Here is a 19,733-nt window from a genome sequence, read left to right on the forward strand (position 1 = left end):
TAATATTTCCACCAACTTCCCACCAACTTCTTTAAGCATTAGCCAACTCACGCCAAGCCATCTCGGCAAAATTAATTTTTCTTTTTTATTTTTATTAACTTGTGTCATCTAACTAATGATATTGATTGCACCCACATAGTCGTTCCTACCATCTTCATCTAAAGTGTTCCATTATATTTTTAAAATAAGGTAAAAGCATCGAACAACCCACATTATCCTCTATTAAATAATAGTTAACTTATGTTGGCTAATTGGCACTATTGATTGTCTTAATTTACCTTTTTCCATTATTTTTTAAAAATAAGGCAAAAACGTCCCTTGAGCAATGCTGATTTAAAATACTATTGTGTCCTCTAGTCGTTGCTCTAAAATTTATTTATTATTTAATATGTTTTTCTTTTAATATTCAACAACTAGCGTCCTTCAAGGTACACTAAGGGTGATTATGTAAAGTCGCACAACCCACGCTAAGCTTCGCATTTTCTTTTGTGTCATTTATTTGTCGTTTTTTTTACCCTAATGGCGTGCAAGATAAAACTGACGTTAATATTTCAACTTTAACTCATTGAATTCTTGTAGTGACTATTTATTTTAAATAATTTTTGACAGTTTTTAATTGTTAAAATGTAATATATTTTGTGATGGGTTTTAATTGTCAAAATATGAAAAAATATAATTAAATTATACTACATTTTGTAGCGATTTTGAAACGCTACTATTTTTTTTCTCCTGTGACAACAATATGGACAATTAAAATACTTTTTTCACAAACCATTTTTGACATGGGTAATCGTGAAAATTTTCATTTTGATGACCACTAAAATTTTTAATTATACACTTCACAAATACCAAATTTTTGTAGTGACTAGTAAGAATGATCATGCTTTAAAATTTAGATATTATTGATTTTGTAACATCCTGACCAGATACTACGGGTTTAAATAATAAAATAAAATAAGAAAATAAAATCGCATTAATTATAAATCCATTTCCCAAAAATGCGGGAAATTTGAAATAATTTATTTCATAATAAAAATAACTCTAAATTCAACTTTCTCAAAATTCAACAAAATACTAAAACAGTCTCATAATAGCTTACAACTTTATTCCAAAACCATAAGTGATAAAAACTCAATAAAATTGTTCCCATAAGTTTTTCGGGCTCCGTTGCTAAGCCTCATCAGATCCACCTGCAACATCATCTGCTCCTGTGTACCGTATACACGATCATCACCAAACACAAGCAGATAGGGTGAGCTAACAAAATAAAATATATATATATATATATATATATATATCTATGGCACAATTATACACATAACACAATCACACCAAAGGAATTCTATCCTTTAATATCACATCACATGGCCACCACCATGTTATTCGTGTTCTACATCTTCTAAGGAGTACCTCAAGGTGTCTTATTGCCATACCAGTCGCAATTGGAATCGCGATGGGAAGGCGAACCGAAAAATGAAAACAGGATTAAAAAGAGATTTGGGAGTCGCCACCATCATTATTCTGGAAAACTATGGAAAACCATGAAGATAAGACAAGTCTGCGAAAAACTAGATTTTGGATCCGGGAGTCGGTTACGCGTAGGTAAGGTGTTAACACCCTACAACGCCCGCCCGAAGGCGGTACCTTTAATTAAAAATGAAAAGTTGATGTGGTTTTCAAAATATTAATTTTCCCCAAAAATAACAAGACAAAAATTTTAAAAGAAACAAAAATATTTTTTTTATTTTTTTTTGCCTGACAAGGATTGACCTTGGTTCTACGTATTCTCATTAAAAAATGAGAAATCAGGGTTATGTAGTTCTTTAAAAAGATATTTGAAAAAAACAATTGAGAAAATGATTTGATTTATTTAGAGGTGGACCTAACAAGGACTGGCCATGCTCCTACATATCTCACAGTGGAGAATCAAGGATCACGTAGTTCTTAAAAGACTTTTTGCTTGAAAATGTTGTTATTTTTGTATTTTGAAAATTTTTTATTTTTTTTTTGGTATTTTTTGAATTACTTGAAAATATGTGTCACACGACGCGAGCGGTCGGACAGACACTAAAAGGGAAAGAAAATTATTTTTGGTATTTTTTGAAAATGAGTATCACACGGTGCGGGAGACCGGACAGACACAATAAATCAAAAGAGAATATTTTCATTTTTTAGATTTTTTTTTTCTATTTTTTTGTAATTTTTATAATTTAAAACATTTTTGTTTTCTCTTTTTTTTATAAGGAAAAAAAATAATAATAGATAAATAACAAAAAAAGGATAAAAGAAAATTTAATAACAAAAAGGACAAAAGTGAAAGAAAGAAAATAATAATAATAATAATAATAATAATAATAGGGTGCATGAGTAATGTGTGAGGTGCATGAAGCAAGTCAGGTGTACAATAAAAATGGGAGTGCAATAAATAAAATATAAAACAAGCCCAAAAGTGACAATAAAAATGCAAAGGGCGTGGGGGTCAGTAAATATGGGGTGCAACAAGCAATCAGTGGAGGTGTGTGTAGTGAACATGGGCTGAATTGAGTAACAAGAAGCAAGCGAGTCTAAAACAAACAAAGGACATAAGAGTGTGTGGAGATTAAAAAACGGTGGTGCGCGAGGATAATAAGAATGGAGGTCTGGGAAGGAAACAAACATGACCACCAGGCTCAATATACATGGGAGTGAGAAAAAAAATAAAAAAAAGGTATTACCCGGAAAAAATTGGGTGTTGACAATACCTATTGGCCACAACCGATAGAGCACGTGCGGGAAACCATTGCTACAGATCATACACCGTAACGCCAACTCGAGTTCCCAAATACGAACATAGTTCGCGACGTCCCAAGACTACCAAACTCGTCAGCGAACTACTGAGGACAACAACCTATCTGGACCCTTCCGTACTGGCCACAACCAGCACATGCGTAGTACTGGTTTTAGCTTTGATTCAAGCACTCTTTGAACAGTCCACTCTCACTTGCCCCCATAGCACCTCCCATGTGAGGTCATTCTCTAATTATGGTCATAATACAATCCCAATCCTTCAAACTTATCATTTATAAACTGGATCCTCGATATCTCATCCCTGACAACACCACAACTATATTTCTCCTACATTATCATTAACATACTCTATGTTTAACTAAACCTCGATTGATCCAAATACCTTGATTCAACTCTCAACTTTGCTAATTATGCTTATGGGAAGCTCTGCCAGGGATGTACTATCAGGTGGTTCCTCTTCAGAACCCCAGAAAACATCAGGATTAACATAAGTCGTCTAGCGGCTATGAATAGCCCGTCAGGCAGTTTCTGGAAAATTTCTAGAAACCCAAATTTCAATGCAATTAGAGAAGAATCATACATACACATTTTGGCATAGATAAAGTTTAATTTGGTTTCACCAAGGTTTGAACCCCTCACCATGCCAAAGCCAAATCAATGTTCAACCATTTAACCAATTCATGTTTCGTGATGATTAATATAATTTTGATTATATTATCACTCAATATATACTGTGGAATGATGAGGAAGATGATTAATCCAATGATAAAGAGATATGTCTCTTCATTGCCAAACCTAGTACGAATCTACTTTGGGCCTTTCAAGTTGAAATTCCCATCCCTGGATGAAGTCACTTAAATGGAATGCCCCTGGATGAAATATTGTTATGTACCTAATTTGCACAAATTAAAGCATCATGAACAAATTTAATTGAAGAGGTGAGTTTCATTTTCATTATTGGTTACGATAGAGCAATTCATGTTATTTGAAATCACTTTGTCGTTATGCACCTTAAAATCCTGATTTTCAAGCCATGATATTCGCATCTATTCACTTTTTGGGGTTAAAGCTTCACCATATTTTATGTCCAAATTATCTATAACAATATATGAAAATCAACTACCATTGAATATACCTAACTACTTCTTCTTAAAATTTTGACAATTGTCCAAATAAATGGTTTTTAAGTCATTTCCAATTTTCATTTTCCTTTAATACCCATTCAAATATTATGACACCTATTCTCAAGTGTGGGTTTTCTGTCATTTTCAATGTTTCCCAACCAATGGACCATTTTATCCTCACCTTCACGTTTCTCATGCCATTATTTGTAGTGGTATTTCTGTATTTTAATGTTTGGTGCTTCTTCCCTTCCGCGTTTGAGTTTGATATCACTATACTCGATGGACATGAAGAAAATGATTGATGGATGTGCCCAACTTAGTTTCCTGCTCCTTCCTTTTCTTTTTAATATCTTCTGCTTCTTATTTTTCCCAGTTTAGGTTAGGTCTTTTTGAACCCCTTTTTGTTTTTCGTGTTATTCTCCTTTTTTCTTATTTTTGTTGTTGTTCTGCTTCTTATTCGTTCCACATAAGGTTTAAGTCAGGTCAACAACTTGTAGAATGTGGATTTGGTGTGACAAAGTATTCAAATATACCATCCTATGATCTACATAATATAACTGTTATTTGCCAAATATAAATGACCGAGTTATAGAATCTTACACACTGGCATGACTACATAATTAACTTTCCAAAAAAAAAGAAATACAAAGAAATTTTCTGAAGTATAAAATTACGACAGGAGAGTTTTGCTGAGACTTGTACATAATAATTGGGCAATTGTGGTGATTCATTATACTTGTACTGTAGTTAAAAATTTAGTTCATTAATCTCTTTTAGAAGAATGGACTAGTACCAAAAAAATATGTGGCTGCATTAATAGTAGGCTTTTGACGTGCATAGGCCTTTCGATAAAAAAGTTTCTTGGATGGTGAACGACTTGCCTTGCTGCAAGGATTTCATCAAGTCACAGACTTTAATCCATTAGCCCAAACAAATTGTCAAACAACTTAAAAAAATTTCTTAGATAAGAGGATGGAAGCAAAAACTCATACATAAAGGTATCGAGAAGTTTGAAACAGTTTCAATTGGCTTGAAAAGCATCACACTATACCAATATAGTCTCCCATAGCCTTATTATATTCATGAACTGAGAACACCTTTGTATTAATTCATAATATACTTAAAAAATCTCATATCAGATAGCAGAAAGAAATCAGTTGTTTAAAAACATGTTATGTCTTTAATTTAATCTCTTAAATTGTGCTTATAGAATATAATCATAATGAAACAACTAAATATGTAAAGACAATAACATGTGAGTAATTGTAACAACCATTTTATGTGTAATATGCATTATGTGTACTTCGCCCTGAAGCACTAAGGTTTCCTGAAGTTCACTACTTTGGCTTGTAGAGATAATGATTCTCGTTAATTATTTTACCCTACATTGGCTTGGGTGTTAACTTTAGTTGGTTTGTTTAAGAAATAAATATACAAAATTTTTGAAAAAGGTTACTATAATTATTATTTTTTGAGATTTAGAAAAACGTACACTTCCAGTTTCTTGAACAATAAGTTAAAAAGATTTTCTTTTGAAGATTCTGATTCTTTTTTAAAATATTTTGTAAGTAATTCCATAAATGGAGAAGCGTTACTGCATTTCCTAAAATAATGGCTTTTGAGTAATATAATCTGAAACAAATTGGGTCTTAATTAAAAAAAATTGAATTTGAATTGTTAACCATGGCACTGAAACAAACATATTTCTTGCACAAATGATAACAAAGTCAAAGTACTAACCTGTGTGTTCGATAGCCCGTTCAGATTCATAGATTTCATGATCATTTCCACCCTGCACAACAAAAATAAAATAATTATAGGACATTAACCAATCCTTCTACCCTAACAATGCTTTTAAAGCCAGAAATCTAGTAGTGAAAACAAGTAAAGGTTCACCCTGAACAAGATGTTATAATAAGAGAAGTCTATCAATAAATATAAAAACTAAGCATTAATTTTGCTGAATAGTTTGAAATATTCAAAATGTAGAAAAGGACTCATGTAACTATGTTAGTAATTATATTGCCAATAACTTGCTTACTACAAAAACTTTTGAATCCAACTCATCTAACTATATATTGATTTTAACTATGCATTTTAACATCAACTATTAGAAAGAGAAAAATACATGTACTTAGTACATCCATTTAAACAAAAATATTTATTTGAGACCATAAAAAGAACTAAATTTTGCACAACAATTACCATAAATTGTATTTGGATTCATCAGTTAATCAGCATACCCAATAAATTAAGCTAAAATGAACAACTCAAACATTTTTTTATCACCTTTGGAGATTGAGCTTCAACAAGAGCTTGAAAATGCTCCAATTCTTTATTGTCTAGAAGAAATTTAAATTATAAGATAATATACCAACAAGAGACAATTTTTCTTGAACATAATGTATAATTTGACACTTACATGTATTTCTAGTTCTTGAAACTCACAAGCCTCTGTTTCATTAAACCAAACAAATTCTGATAGCCATCAATTTTAAACATATTCCCTTTATCAAGACCTTTGTTTTCTCCATCAAGTCTGACATAATAACTAGGACATAACCCCACATCCATCCATATCTTTGTGCTTCCCAAACAACTGGAACACGAAGTCATCTCCCATATAAACTACGATCTGAAATGAACCAAGACAACCACACATTTGTCAAACAACCTAAAATAAAAAGTGAAGAACAAAATTTACATGGACTAAGAATAGTAAAGAACTATGTATAAGAGTTTCATACCCTCCTCTAGTTTTTCTTCTTGATACGAAGCATTTCCCCTGTGAAAATAAAGTGTTATAAGCATCTTACTAAGTCCACAACTCAGTCATGTATTTCTTCTCTGTTTAAGAGAAATATATCAAAATTAAAGGATAGTAAAATGTCTATAATAGATAACCTACTAGTCTAATGATTAACGAAAATAATTCCAGTACTTTAACTTGCATTGCCAGAGGACTGAATAAGGCACCCAAATCACCTTAGAATTACTAGATAAAACATATAGAAGTTAGTACAAATGTCATGCCAATTCTAGAACTAGCACAAATTACAAAATAAAGTAGTAATATGAATATAAAAGGAAGACATGTGCACAAGGATTCCACCATTAAGCATCCTTCATGTTAGCCATTACGATGGAAGCCAAAACATGTGAAAAGAAAGATATGAATTGAGTTAGAACTATGAAAAGGGAAATATGAAGTGGTCTTCTCCAATGAAAAGAACATGACTAGAACAAAAACAAATTTGAATTGAGTGTAGGAACGAAAACAAATTTGAATTGAATGTAGGAACCAAAACGAAAGCACCCGAAGCAGTAAAACATTGAATTCAAAATTCTCACGAAGAACAATGAACGAAATTAACTAAGATGAGCTTTCGCCATGGCAGCCTCCGCCGAGCTCCAACGCCTCTTGCGCCACCACCTGTGTGTGACCGGCAATGCCTCTGGAATCTACTCCTTATCTCCTCTGTATCTCACTTCATCTTCCTCCTCACCTTCTTCGTTTGACTCGAACGACATGTTCTGTTGACTACTCATTGCAGTAGCTCCCAATGAACCCTAGGTCATTTCAACAAGTTGGCGAACCCTTGCCATGGAATCGATGAGGAGGTGTATGAAACGTGGATTGGGAAGGGTTTTTGCGTAGGTGGAGAAGAGTGGTGTGTTAGGTGGATAAGAGTTTGAAAGCGGAAGTCGTGACGGAAATGATAGACCATTAAAAGATTCTATACTTGGTATGGGTCCAATAGGTGTACAAATTCTTCTCTCATAATACAAAAATACAATGGATCCCTTTCTATACCTATTTTTAGGCCCAACACATGTAAAAGAACTCTTATTATTTACAAAAATGTGATTTCTTCCTCTTTTATACCTAATAAATTTGAACAGATATAATATATAGATATAAAAAGTGAATTTTGCACTAGTGTAAGATGCAACAAGAGTTGACAGATCTAAAGAAACGCAATGCTGATGAGATGGAGGCGCTACCGCAAGAGAACTCTCACCTTAGGCGAAAGATCGAGGCTGATTCCACCCTGAAAGGAAAAGCCAAGGAGATGTCTGAGGCTGCAAGGTCCCCGACCTTCCAGCCTACAGAAGAGGAAAACGAATATAACCCCACCCCTCACACCTTCACCACCACCCAACAAACACCTATTCCCTCCACCCATCCCACTCACTTCCCATCCACTCAACCAGGACATACTGCAGCCCATACCCCTGCCGCTACCCTCCCCACCACCCAGATCCCCTACAACATACCCACCACATTACACACTACACATGTTCCACCCTACAACACACAATACCTTCCAACAACCCACATACCCCCTCACAACTTCACCTCCACCTTTCCCACTCTGATCCACCATCCCATCCCTCCCCATCCGCTCCCACCCCACCAGCCCCGACGTCGCCACCCCTTCACCGATTTTATCGCCAACACCCCCCTTCCTGCCCAGTGGGAACCTTTCACACTAGATCGCTACACCGGTGAAACCGACCCTAACGAACACCTCAAAGTCTACATCACCCATGTCACCCTGTACACGTCCCAAGACACGGTCTTCTGCAAAGCCTTCTCCACCACCCTCAAGGGCCTTACTCTAGAATGGTTCATAACCCTTCCACCCTACTCCATGACAACTTCAACGCTCTCTCCCATATGTTCTCCACCCATTTCGCTGGCAGCCGCCCACATCAAACTACCACAATCTCCCTCCTGGGCATTAGACAAGAAAAAGGCGAACCACTCAGAGCGTTCATAGATCGTTTTAGTAAGGCAGCTCTTCGCACCCCACACCTCAACCAAGAAATGATCCTCTAGTGCATGGCACTCACCCTACAACCTGACCCCTTCGCTAACAACTTCTACCTCTATGCACGAACTCAAATTGCGTGCGGCCGACTATGTCCGCATGGAGGAAATGCCACCACCGCCAACCCTACCCCACAACCTCTCCGCCCCGATACCAGCCCACGCGAGCCCCGCCAACCCCACTTCACCAGATATGCCCCTCTTACTGTAGCCCGATCCCGCATCCTTGATGAGGCCCTACAAGCTGACCTCATTCCTCCACCACGCAAGACAACCACTCCTCCTAATGCTGATATGACCAAGTATTTTCGCTACCACCGCAATCATGGCCACACCATAGAAAACTACAAAGCACTCCAGGATAAAATAGAAGAATTGGTCCGTGCTGGTCACTTTCGCCACTTCATCCGTAGAGATGATCATTCCTCTCGATCCCGCCACCCCCCTCGACTCGACCACAAACACCCTCCACACGACTCCCGTCACGACAGACGCCCAGCCCAACCCGCTAACCAGGAACCCCAACCGACCCACACCGACATCACCCCCGCCGACCCTCCCCTACGTGGCACTATCAACACCATCTCTGGTGGCTTCGCTAGCGAAGGATCCACCTCTTCTGCAAGAAAGAAACACCTCTGCCATATTCAATCCATCAACCATATTACCCATTCCCACCAACAAGACGACTCCATAGTCATCACTGTTGAAATCGAAAACTACGCATTAAGAAAGTCCTCGTCGACCAGGGTAGCTCTGTTGACATTCTCTACTGGGCCACCTATCAAAAACTCCAGCTCCCAAACACGGCCATGGTCCGATATGACGAACCAATCTATGGCTTCTCTGGCGAACAAGTTTCCACCCGCAGTTACATCGACCTTCACACCGTGTTTCGTGATGGAACCCACACCAAAACCATCCCCATCCGCTTCCTTATCGTTGACACACCCACATCCTACAATGTCCTCCTGGGTCGTCCTTCGCTTAACACCCTCAGTACTGTCGTCTCCACCCCCCATTTGGCCATGAAATTCCCATCCCCTTCTGGTGACATCCTCACCGTCCACTGCGACCAATGCCTGGCACGCGAATGCTACATGGCTAGCCTGCACCCACAACTCCCCATCCAACAAACCAACCACATTGAGCGACAACTTGGCTCTGACATCGCCCTATCAGGCGAGGATCTAAACCCCAGAGTGGGTTGGGATGTTCATCTCGAACCTGTAGAAGAGACCTCCCCTCTAGAGCTTCCCAATGGCCACTCCATCAACTTAGGCACTGGTTTGAACTCTGACGAGCGTGCCATCATCACACCTATCCTTGTCAGCAACACAGACATTTTTGCGTGGTCAGCCGCTGACTTAATTGGGATAGACCCTCTAGTAGCATCCCACAAGCTATCCATCTACAAAGAAGCCCGCTACATCTCCCAGAAAAAACGCAAACTTGGCGAAGAACACCGCCTAGCAGCTAAGGTTGAGGCCGACAAGTTACTGAGCGCAGGATTCATCGACGAAGCTCAATACACCACTTGGCTTTCTAATGTCGTCTTGGTGAATAAAGCCAATGGCAAATGGCGGATGTACGTGGACTACACGGATCTAAACAAGGCCTGTCCTCGCGATGCCTACCCTTTACCCAATATCGATCGACTTGTTGACGACGTGGCAGTGAATAAGACTACCTTCATCACGGACGACGCCAACTACTTTTACATAGTCATGCCCTTTGGTCTTAAGAACGCTGGAGCAACCTACCAACGGTTGATGGACAAAGTTTTTAGCCATCTAATGGGACAATGTGTCGAGGTATACGTTGACGACATGGTTGTCAAGTCTCTGAGCCACCACCAACATGCCTGGGACCTCTCGGCGGTCTTTTCCGCATTACGCTAATACAACCTTCGCCTCAACCCTGACAAGTGTGTATTCGGCGTTGACCACGATAAATTTCTCGGATTCATGTTAACCCAGCGCGGTATAGAGGCAAATCCCGAAAAGTGCAAGGCAATTATCGAAATGCGCAGTCCCACTACCATCAAAGAGGTCCAACGCCTCAAAGGCCGCCTTACTGCAATTTCTCACTTCCTGCCCAAACTAGCTGAACAAACCCAACCCATAGTCCAAATCCTCAAGAAATCCACCCGGTTCATGTGGACTGACGACTGTGAACAAATCTTTCAAAAACTAAAAACCACCCTAACCTTGCCACCTATCCTCCACAAGCCGGACACTCGCCAACCCCTCCTAGTGTACATCACAGCCACCGACCACACTGTCAGCACCGCGCTTGTCCAAGAAATAGAGGGCACGCAGCATCCTATCTACTTCGTTAGCAGAACGCTGCAAGATCCTAAAACCAGATATCAAATGGTCGAGAAGTTGGCCCTATCCTTGGTCCACGCAGCTCGCCGCCTATACTTCTAAAACCACAGTATCACCGTCAAAACCGACTACCTAATCCAAAAAATATTGCAAAAACCAGATCTAGCAGGACGGATGTCATCCTGGGCCGTCAAGCTGTCGGAATTCAACATGCGCTACGAACCCTATGGCCCCATTAAAGCCCAATGCCTCCTAGATTTTGTTAATGACCTCCAGCACACACCCACGCTTCATGTAGATGGTTCCTTGAATCCAAAAGGTGTTGGTGTTGACATCGTGTTAGAAGGGCCTAACGACATCCTCATTGAAAATCCCTTCACTTTGCCTTTAAAACATCAAACAACCAAGCCGAATACGAAGCCATCCTCGCCGGCCTTTCCCTTACCCGCGAAGTTGGTGTCAAGACGTTAACGTGCAAAACCGATTCCAAGCTGACTGTAGGACACCTAAATGACGAATTCCATATTAAAGACCCCATCCTTCTACAATATTACCATCTGGTCCGCGCAGTCATTCAATCCGCCTTTGAACGAGTCCGCATCGAACACATCCCTAGGATCAAAAACATCAGAGCCGACATCCTCTCCAAATTAGCCAGCACCAAATTAAAAAGCCGCCACCGGTCCCTATTACAGCAAACATTATCTACACCCTCCATAACAAATACTTGCCAAAACCTAGCCCACTCCCAAGCCGACAATACCACCCCTCCCCAAAACCACAATTGGACCACCCCCTATATCCAATATCTAAAAACCGGCAACTCCCACAAGATGCGGACAAAACTTGGCTGGCTAAGGCCGCCAGGTATACCACGATAGGCGATGACCTCTACAAACGCGGATACGGCCAACCGCTTCTCAAATGTGTCATTATAGAAGAAGCGCAATATATCATTAAAGAACTACACGAAGGCATTTGCGGTTACCATTTCAACGCATGCACTATGGCTACTAGAATCCTTAGAGCCGACTACTTCTGGCCGACCATAGAAGCAGACTGCTAGGACTACGTCAGAAAGTGCAAACCATGCCAAAAACATGGCAATCTCATCCACCAGAAACAAGAACAACTCCATTTCATACTATCCCCACGACCCTTTGCTAAATGGGGAATGGATATCCTCGGCCCCTTCTCCCCCGGCAAGGGGCAGGTGAAATTCCTGATTGTAGCCGTTGATTATTTCACCAAATGGATAGAAGCCAAGCCGCTGACCACTATCACGACCCAGCAAGTTCAGCAGTTCGTTTGGAAAGATGTTATATGTAGATATGGTGTTCCACATACTATCATCACATACAACGACCGACAATTTATAGATAAGGAGCTAGCCAAGTTCTACACTGGTCTGGGCATCAAACACATCACAAGTTCTGTAGAGCACCTACAAAAAAAATGGACAAGCGGAGGCGACCAACAAAGTTATCCTAGTGGAATTGCACAAGAGATTATATAATGCCAAAAGCTGATGGCCCGAGGAATTGGTAGAAGTGCTATGGGCCTACAGGTGCACCCCTCAATCATCAACGAACGAGTCCCCATTCAGTCTAGTTTACGGTGCAGACACCATGGTACCGGTTAAAATTGGCGAACCATCCCTACGCTGAGAATTGTACGACCCAACCCACAACCACCAAAACATGGCCACTCATCTCGACCTCCTACCCAAACTCAAAGAAAAAGCCCAGATATGCAACTTAGCCGCCAAACGAAGAGCTGCCAGAAAGTATAACGCAAACCTATGTCCATGATCGTTCGCAATTGGGGACTTAGTATGGAGAATGGCCAGCAGTGCAAGAAAGAAGAATGGCAAATTCTCTGCCAACTGGGACGACCCATACCGCATACGTGAAGACGCAGGAGGAGGAGCTTATCGCCTTGAACATTTATCTTGGGAAGAGATACCCAACACTTAGAATGTGTCCCACCTCAAATTCTACTTCAGTTAAATGTATACTGTATTGAACCGAATACTTGTAACCCTGGGTGTACTTTTTTCCTCACCTGGTCTTTTCTCCCTAAGGAGGGTTTTGGCCAGGGAGATTTTAACGAGTCACCCCAGATTCAATAAATAAAACAGAGGGTTCTCAACTGTACGACTACTCTTTATTTAACTTTCGCATTCGTTTAAGTTCCCCACCCTTACCACAAGTAAGCAACCTGGGTCGAACACCCTTAACTCGTGGATAATTCGTTTAAGTTCCCCACCCTTACCACAAGTAAGCGACCTGGGTTGAACACCCCTAACTCGTGGTTAATTCGTTTAAGTTCCTCACCCTTACCACAAGTAAGCAGCGTGGGTCGAACACCCTTAACTCGTGGATAATTCGTTTAAGTTCCCCACCCTTACCACAAGTAAGCGGCCTGGGTCGAACACCCCTAACTCGTGGTTAATTCGTTTAAGTTCCCCACCCTTACCATAAGTAAGCGGCTTGGGTCGAACGCCCCTAACTCGTGGTTAATTCGTTTAAGTTTCCCACCTTTACCACTAGTAAGCGGCCTGGGTCGAACACCCCTAACTCATGGTTAATTCGTTTAAGTTCCCCACCCTTACCACAAGTAAGCGGCCTGGGTCGAACACCTCTAACTCGTGGTTAATTCGTTTAGGTTCTCCACCCTTACCACAAGTAAGAGGCCTGGGTCGAACACCCTTAACATACAATCGATTGCACCATACATGACATACACCACAAATCATCAAAACCCGGCATACACAATAACATACAAAACATTAATCGCATTAAGCATAAACACAAAGAAGTGTACCAACGTAACATAATGTACCAATTATTACAAACATAGGCTCAATAATATTTTCAAATCATTAAAAATCAAAGTCCTATTTTGTCGCATCAGGGGCCACCTTCGCGGCATCATCTGCCTCCTTCTCCTCTTTAGCCGCCTCCTTCTACTCTGCCTCCTCGTCCTGACTGCTCTCATCCTCCTTGACCAGCTTCCCATCAACAACATCCTTGTTCACATCAAATTTTGAGTCTGCGGCGTAAACATCTTGGTGAAAAAAGGATGCTTACCGTAAACCCTTCGCAAAGCCATTGATATGATCTTGGATGATGCAATTCTTCAAGTCATCAAGTTCACCTACATCACCATTATATTTTTCTTTCAGCTCATCGTAGTCCGCCTCCAAATCTTCTATCCTCCTGTTCAATTTTCCCTCTGAGTCCAAACATCGGACCTTCCATGTTCCCAACCTCTTTCTCTCCTCCTCTCAACCCTCCCTTTCTTTCTTCCACGCGGCCCTCTCCTCATCAAACTTTTCCACCTTCCCCTGCAACTCTTCCACTTTCTCCCTACCTCCCTCCTTCACTTCCTGTCGATAGAGAGACCCAACACGACGACTTAATATGATCTGCCTCCATATCGTCAATAGAGTTGATAATGGTATCTGGAAGGTTGATCGCAATATCTTTCCTGACAGATATCTCCGACAACTCGATTAAGCCAAACTCCGATCCCTTCACCCCACTAGCTGACCCCGCCCCGAGTAGTGTCGCCCTCACCTTTTTCACATCATTCCCCTTGCCAGCTCGAGGCGGCAACTCAACCTTCCTCTTCGTTCCGCCATGCATGTGTACCTCGACCACCGATTCCTCCAGGTTGGGAACATCAGTCTTCCCAGCTGCCTTGGGTTTAGCAGCCATTGCTTTCCTCAACGACTGGAAGAGCGCCAAATTCTTCTTCCCCGATTGTGCCATGTGCCCTACAATAACATATTAAACCCTGGTTAAAACAACTTAGAATCATTAACACAATTTAAGTAACAAACAGATACCTTCAATATCAATAATCGGGTGCACTGAATTATAAACTCTAACTAGGTCCTTAGTGGGCAACTTATCAACAAACTTCATCAAGGTCTCCATCACCTCCTTATCCCCCGCCAACAACTCGTCGGTGCCCAAATCCTTATACCGAGAGGGGGTCCCCGTCCAGCTGAATGGGAACTTCGTACTCCCATCGGTGTTCAAGAAATAAGGCTTGCCCTCTTCCTTCAACACAACTTTGAAGTATCCATCCTTAAAATGCTTGAAGGACTGGGAAAATGCGTCTAATCTGCTGATGCTGGGACGACTTATCAGAGATAGCCAAGTGGTCGGTTGGCGGGGCCTAATGTCATAGAAGTATAGAAATGCGTAAGGAGAAGGCTGCAAATATAGGGATTGGCACAAAATGCAGAAGGCTTGCATGTAAGCCTAACTGTTTGGGTGCAGCTGCGTAGGTGCAACATTCTCGGTGCAACATTCTCGGTGCAACACACCCATGCTGCGTAGGTGCAACATTCAACCGCACATGTAGCTGAGAAAAGTGGCACATGTACATATAGAAGAACTTCTCAGTTGCCCCCTCTTGCCTGTGACACACACGGTTGATGGCGCTCACCCTCTCCAGGGAAACAATACCCCCTCTTACACCTTTTGCGATAACAGGTGTACAATTCAGCCAAGAGTTCAACAGGCGAGACCACTGAAATAAGGATGATTGATTACGAACGTCAGCAGCCACCCACCCGTAACCGCCCTTGGCCGGCCAGTTACTCTTCGCTAACTCCTCTGGGGGATCTTCTCGGACCTCCCTCACCGTTTCCATAGGGATTCTGCCCACCATACCCCCAGAACTGGTGCTCTCCTCTTAACGTGTCTACCTCTACTCCTCCTAGACTCTATACTCTCACTACTAGACGTAGACAATGACACGCTATCACTACTAGACATACCTTTTCTGAAAAGATGTCGGCTGGAATTGAACACTAGTCGGACAAGAAAACACACACAAGATCTCTAACTGGAAATTCTCGTAAATGAACCAATAAACCCTTACTCGTTTTAAAATCCACATTTAGAGGCCAGAATCCCAAACGGCAAAAACCCCTTCCCTCCAAAATAACAACCCATGCCAATCGACACAATTATTCCACAGGACACGAGTCTTAAAAACGACAGCGCAAAAACCCCTTTGATTTGACCCTTGACATCCCTTCACCTGCCATCAACCCTTTCTCGCCTTTAGCCTTAACATTGTTCATCACACTTAAAGGCTGGGGGGCTGGTGTACCACACCTAGCCGGCCCCGCTAACATATCAACACATGTCACCCTTGACCGACACCTATATCGGCCAAGGCTGGGGGACTGGTGTACCACACCAAGCCAACTCAACAAAATAGTAGTAAAACGATGCCTATATACCAAAGCATTCAAGTAATCAGCCTAGGTCGGGTTGGCCTAAGCCTAACCGGCCTAAACTGGTAACCTAAACATCTAGAGGAACAACCTGCCTAAGACAGCACATGAGCAACACAAACTGCCAAGGAAAGTAGTCGGCTTAGGCCGACAACCCCAATATACTTAAGCAAAATCAAAGCCCCCCTAGTATTCAAGGGGTCCACCTAAGGGCCTGGGTTAGGGCCCAGGCCCACTTGCCGCCCAAACTAAGGCCTAAGCCAAGGCCCGGCCCATGGCATAACCAGACATAGTTAATACTCTATAAATACACGTGGACCCCAATAATTGAAGGTACGCATTCATTACTCTATTAATCACCTGATTTGACCTTTTGAGAGCTTTGACTCACTTGAGCTTCAGAGTCCCTTCTGTAGGTAACCCCTCCTTGGTCCAAGCCGACATGTATCAACCGGGAAGAGGCCAACTGAAGAGATAGCGGACTACGTGGGTAAGGTGACGCTTGTGCTTAACTTATCTTGTTTGTTCTCTATAGGGACAATATTAGTTTTGGAATCGAAATATATACAAGCGGTATAGAAAGTTTCAACTTTCTATACCACTTCCATGACAGGTATAAAAAATAAAATTTTATACTATTTTTAATACTAGTATAAAAATTCCACTTTGGATGAAGAAATTTTGTAATAACAAGTGACTTACTATACCAGCTACAATTACAATCGGTGTAAAAAGTTAGAACTTTTATACCGATTGTGACCTTAACCGATATAAAAAATGATTTTTTATTTTTTTATGAAAAAATTGTTTATGCTTCCTTTAACTTAAAACTTGTATATAATTACCAAAAAGATTTACACAATAAATTTCATTCAATTAAATATTTACGGGAAATAGAATTTAATGTATATATGAAATATAATACAACTAAGATTCACATGAAAACTCATAAAATACCTAAGATCATCTTTTATAAACACTGAAAAGAAATGAAGCCCACTACTTACGAACTTCCTTCAAGAATCCTTACTCCATTGGAAAAGCGTCATTGAAAAGCTGCACTATGAACAGTTTGAGTCAACAATCTTTTATAGATAAATACGTGATTTATAAAATGTGCATATTACCATATCCTATGAGTCAACATATTACCGTATAAATTGTACAAATTGGATTAAGTTCACCATTATTTATCTCTAGGTTTGAATTAAAATCAGGATTTTGATTTCAGTTTCATCTTTGCTAGTAAAGAACAAAAACATAACATGCTTGTAGATTGTGTCATAAAGTTGTTTTGAGGAATCTCCACCCTGCACCACATGATTAAATCGCAAGATTTTGCAATTTGTGCCATGTTCCCTCCTTTACGAACCTTGTAAAAGCACAAATTTAGTAAGTGAATACCCTGCTTAGTACTACTCTTTAAGTATTATAATAAAATATAATTGTTCAAATTTTACATTGATGTTATCATTAAAAGCAAGAATAGACTACTCTTCAAGTAATAAGATTAAAAATGTTATTAACTTGTGACTAAATTACCTATAATGGGTCTTAACTATTCCCATCAAAGTAAGATAATGGCTGAAGGCATGAGCAAGTATGAAAGCTTCTTCTAGTGTCATCTTCGACTACTCTTAAGCGAACTGCTTCTTAAGCAGCTTTGCCATGTTCAAAATACCCGCCTACCTCATATTATAACCACTCTACCAAAAAGAGAAATTGAACTCAATGCCACCCAATTTCCACATCCAATATTATCACCCAACAAATTCACCACACACACCATCACAATCCATAACAAACAAAAGCTAGTAAATCATGAACCCCTGATAAAGCCTTTTTGTTGCCTAAATGACTCAGTCAAAACCAATTTCCCCTTAAAAATGCAGTATAAGGAGAACCTTGGGAATCAATATGTGGACATCGCTAAAGTCAAATGAATTGTGCTGGGGAAATTTATTCAAAACCAAGATTTAAAAATATAAAAGTCATAATCATCAAATGCGAAAAATGCTATGAACTATGAATGAATGCATGACATGTAATGCACAAAAATTGAAGGGAATCATGAATTAGCTAATCCTAAATGTTCAAAACATGTTAAATGATCATAGTAAGCTAATGCAATGGTTAAATTGGTCCAAATTCATTAAACTCAAAATTTTCCCAAAATCAAGAACATGTTCATGAACAAAGTGTATGGTAGCCTCAAATTGGGCACACAAATGATCATATAAAGGTCTTTTGGACACACAAATTCATAGGCCTGGTTCCATAACCTAGATTTGGTACGGTGGGGTGGAGTTCAAGCTCAAAAAGTGGTAGCCAAGGTGGTGGTTTAGTGGAAATGATGATGAACATTATGAAGCCATAGACCAAATGAACAATACTAAAATTTTCATTCATTGAAGTACAAATCCATATTATAATACCAAAAATGAGTACAAGGAGTTGCCCCAACCTTCCTATCACTAAGGCTTCAACTATCCATGCTTTCAAAAGCGAAAATGGAGTGAAAATAGGTATCTTTTGATGGAATTTTGAGTCTGCCATATGAGGTGGTATGGTGCTATCAAAAACTAGTGTCCATGGTCCAGGGATTGTGAAGAAAACATAATGGAAGGTTGTTGGGTCGTGTCCCCACCTCACAAATCTACCTTAAAACCTACCCTAAACTAAGCCACCTCTCACCAATTGAGCCCAAACTCCAATGTGTAGCCCCTTCTCAGATTTTTTACAATCCCAAGGCCTAAATCAGACACATTTAGTGTCATAAAGTGCTCCAAATGGAAAAAGTCAACTTTAAGAATATGTAAGAATATCCCATGCATCATGGTTCATGAAACACCAATGCATATATAAGAATATCCCAAAAACAGTAAAAAAAGTAAAAGAGTAAAGAGTATACATCTTATTCTATCACAAACCACCATGCACGTTAAATTTATAACTAAGATGAAGCTTTAAGAGGAATCTAAGTGAGAAGTGAATAATCCAAACCATATAGGAGTTCTTTCAGCTTGCTCCCACTTAAGATTTCTCTTCTGAGGACACCATTGGAATCCCATTCACCTAGTATTATAAACATGTCATAAATGATAAGTTCATACACAAGATGTGTTTTAGAATGGAAAAAAAAATAGTGTCTAGTAAAATATCACAAAAATAATGACTAGTAAACAAGAAATTAGTTGATTCCATCACTTAATCAACATGTAACAAAATAATAAATAAGCTTTTAAAGCCAAATTACGTAAACAACATGGAGAGAGATAAATAAAGAACATTCAACACGGACACACCAAAATTTTATACTGATTTCAATGTTATACCTGTAATACGTTAAGCACTATCCTGATAGCATCCCAATCCTTTACAAATTCAACATTTTGATA

General features: G+C 39.9%; 1 long non-coding RNA gene across 8 annotated transcripts; it reads right to left on the minus strand.

The window, feature by feature from the left end:
• Positions 1-1,215: 1,215 nt before the first annotated feature.
• Positions 1,216-7,659, minus strand: LOC114169087 (uncharacterized). 8 transcript variants are annotated; one of them, XR_014986407.1, is made up of 6 exons: positions 7,024-7,659; positions 6,820-6,906; positions 6,659-6,696; positions 6,334-6,546; positions 6,201-6,253; positions 1,216-5,703 (listed from the first exon to the last, which is right to left on the minus strand). It is a non-coding gene; the product is annotated as an uncharacterized LOC114169087 (long non-coding RNA). The 8 variants fall into 8 exon arrangements; XR_014986406.1 differs by having other exon boundaries at positions 6,659-6,906; XR_014986404.1 differs by having other exon boundaries at positions 6,820-7,657.
• Between the last annotated feature and the right edge of the window lie 12,074 nt (positions 7,660-19,733).

The sequence above is a fragment of the Vigna unguiculata genome, chromosome 11 (assembly GCF_037176805.1).
Source record: "Vigna unguiculata cultivar grain cowpea cultivar isolate G323 ecotype 2 chromosome 11, ASM3717680v1, whole genome shotgun sequence".
Lineage (NCBI taxonomy): Eukaryota > Viridiplantae > Streptophyta > Magnoliopsida > Fabales > Fabaceae > Vigna > Vigna unguiculata.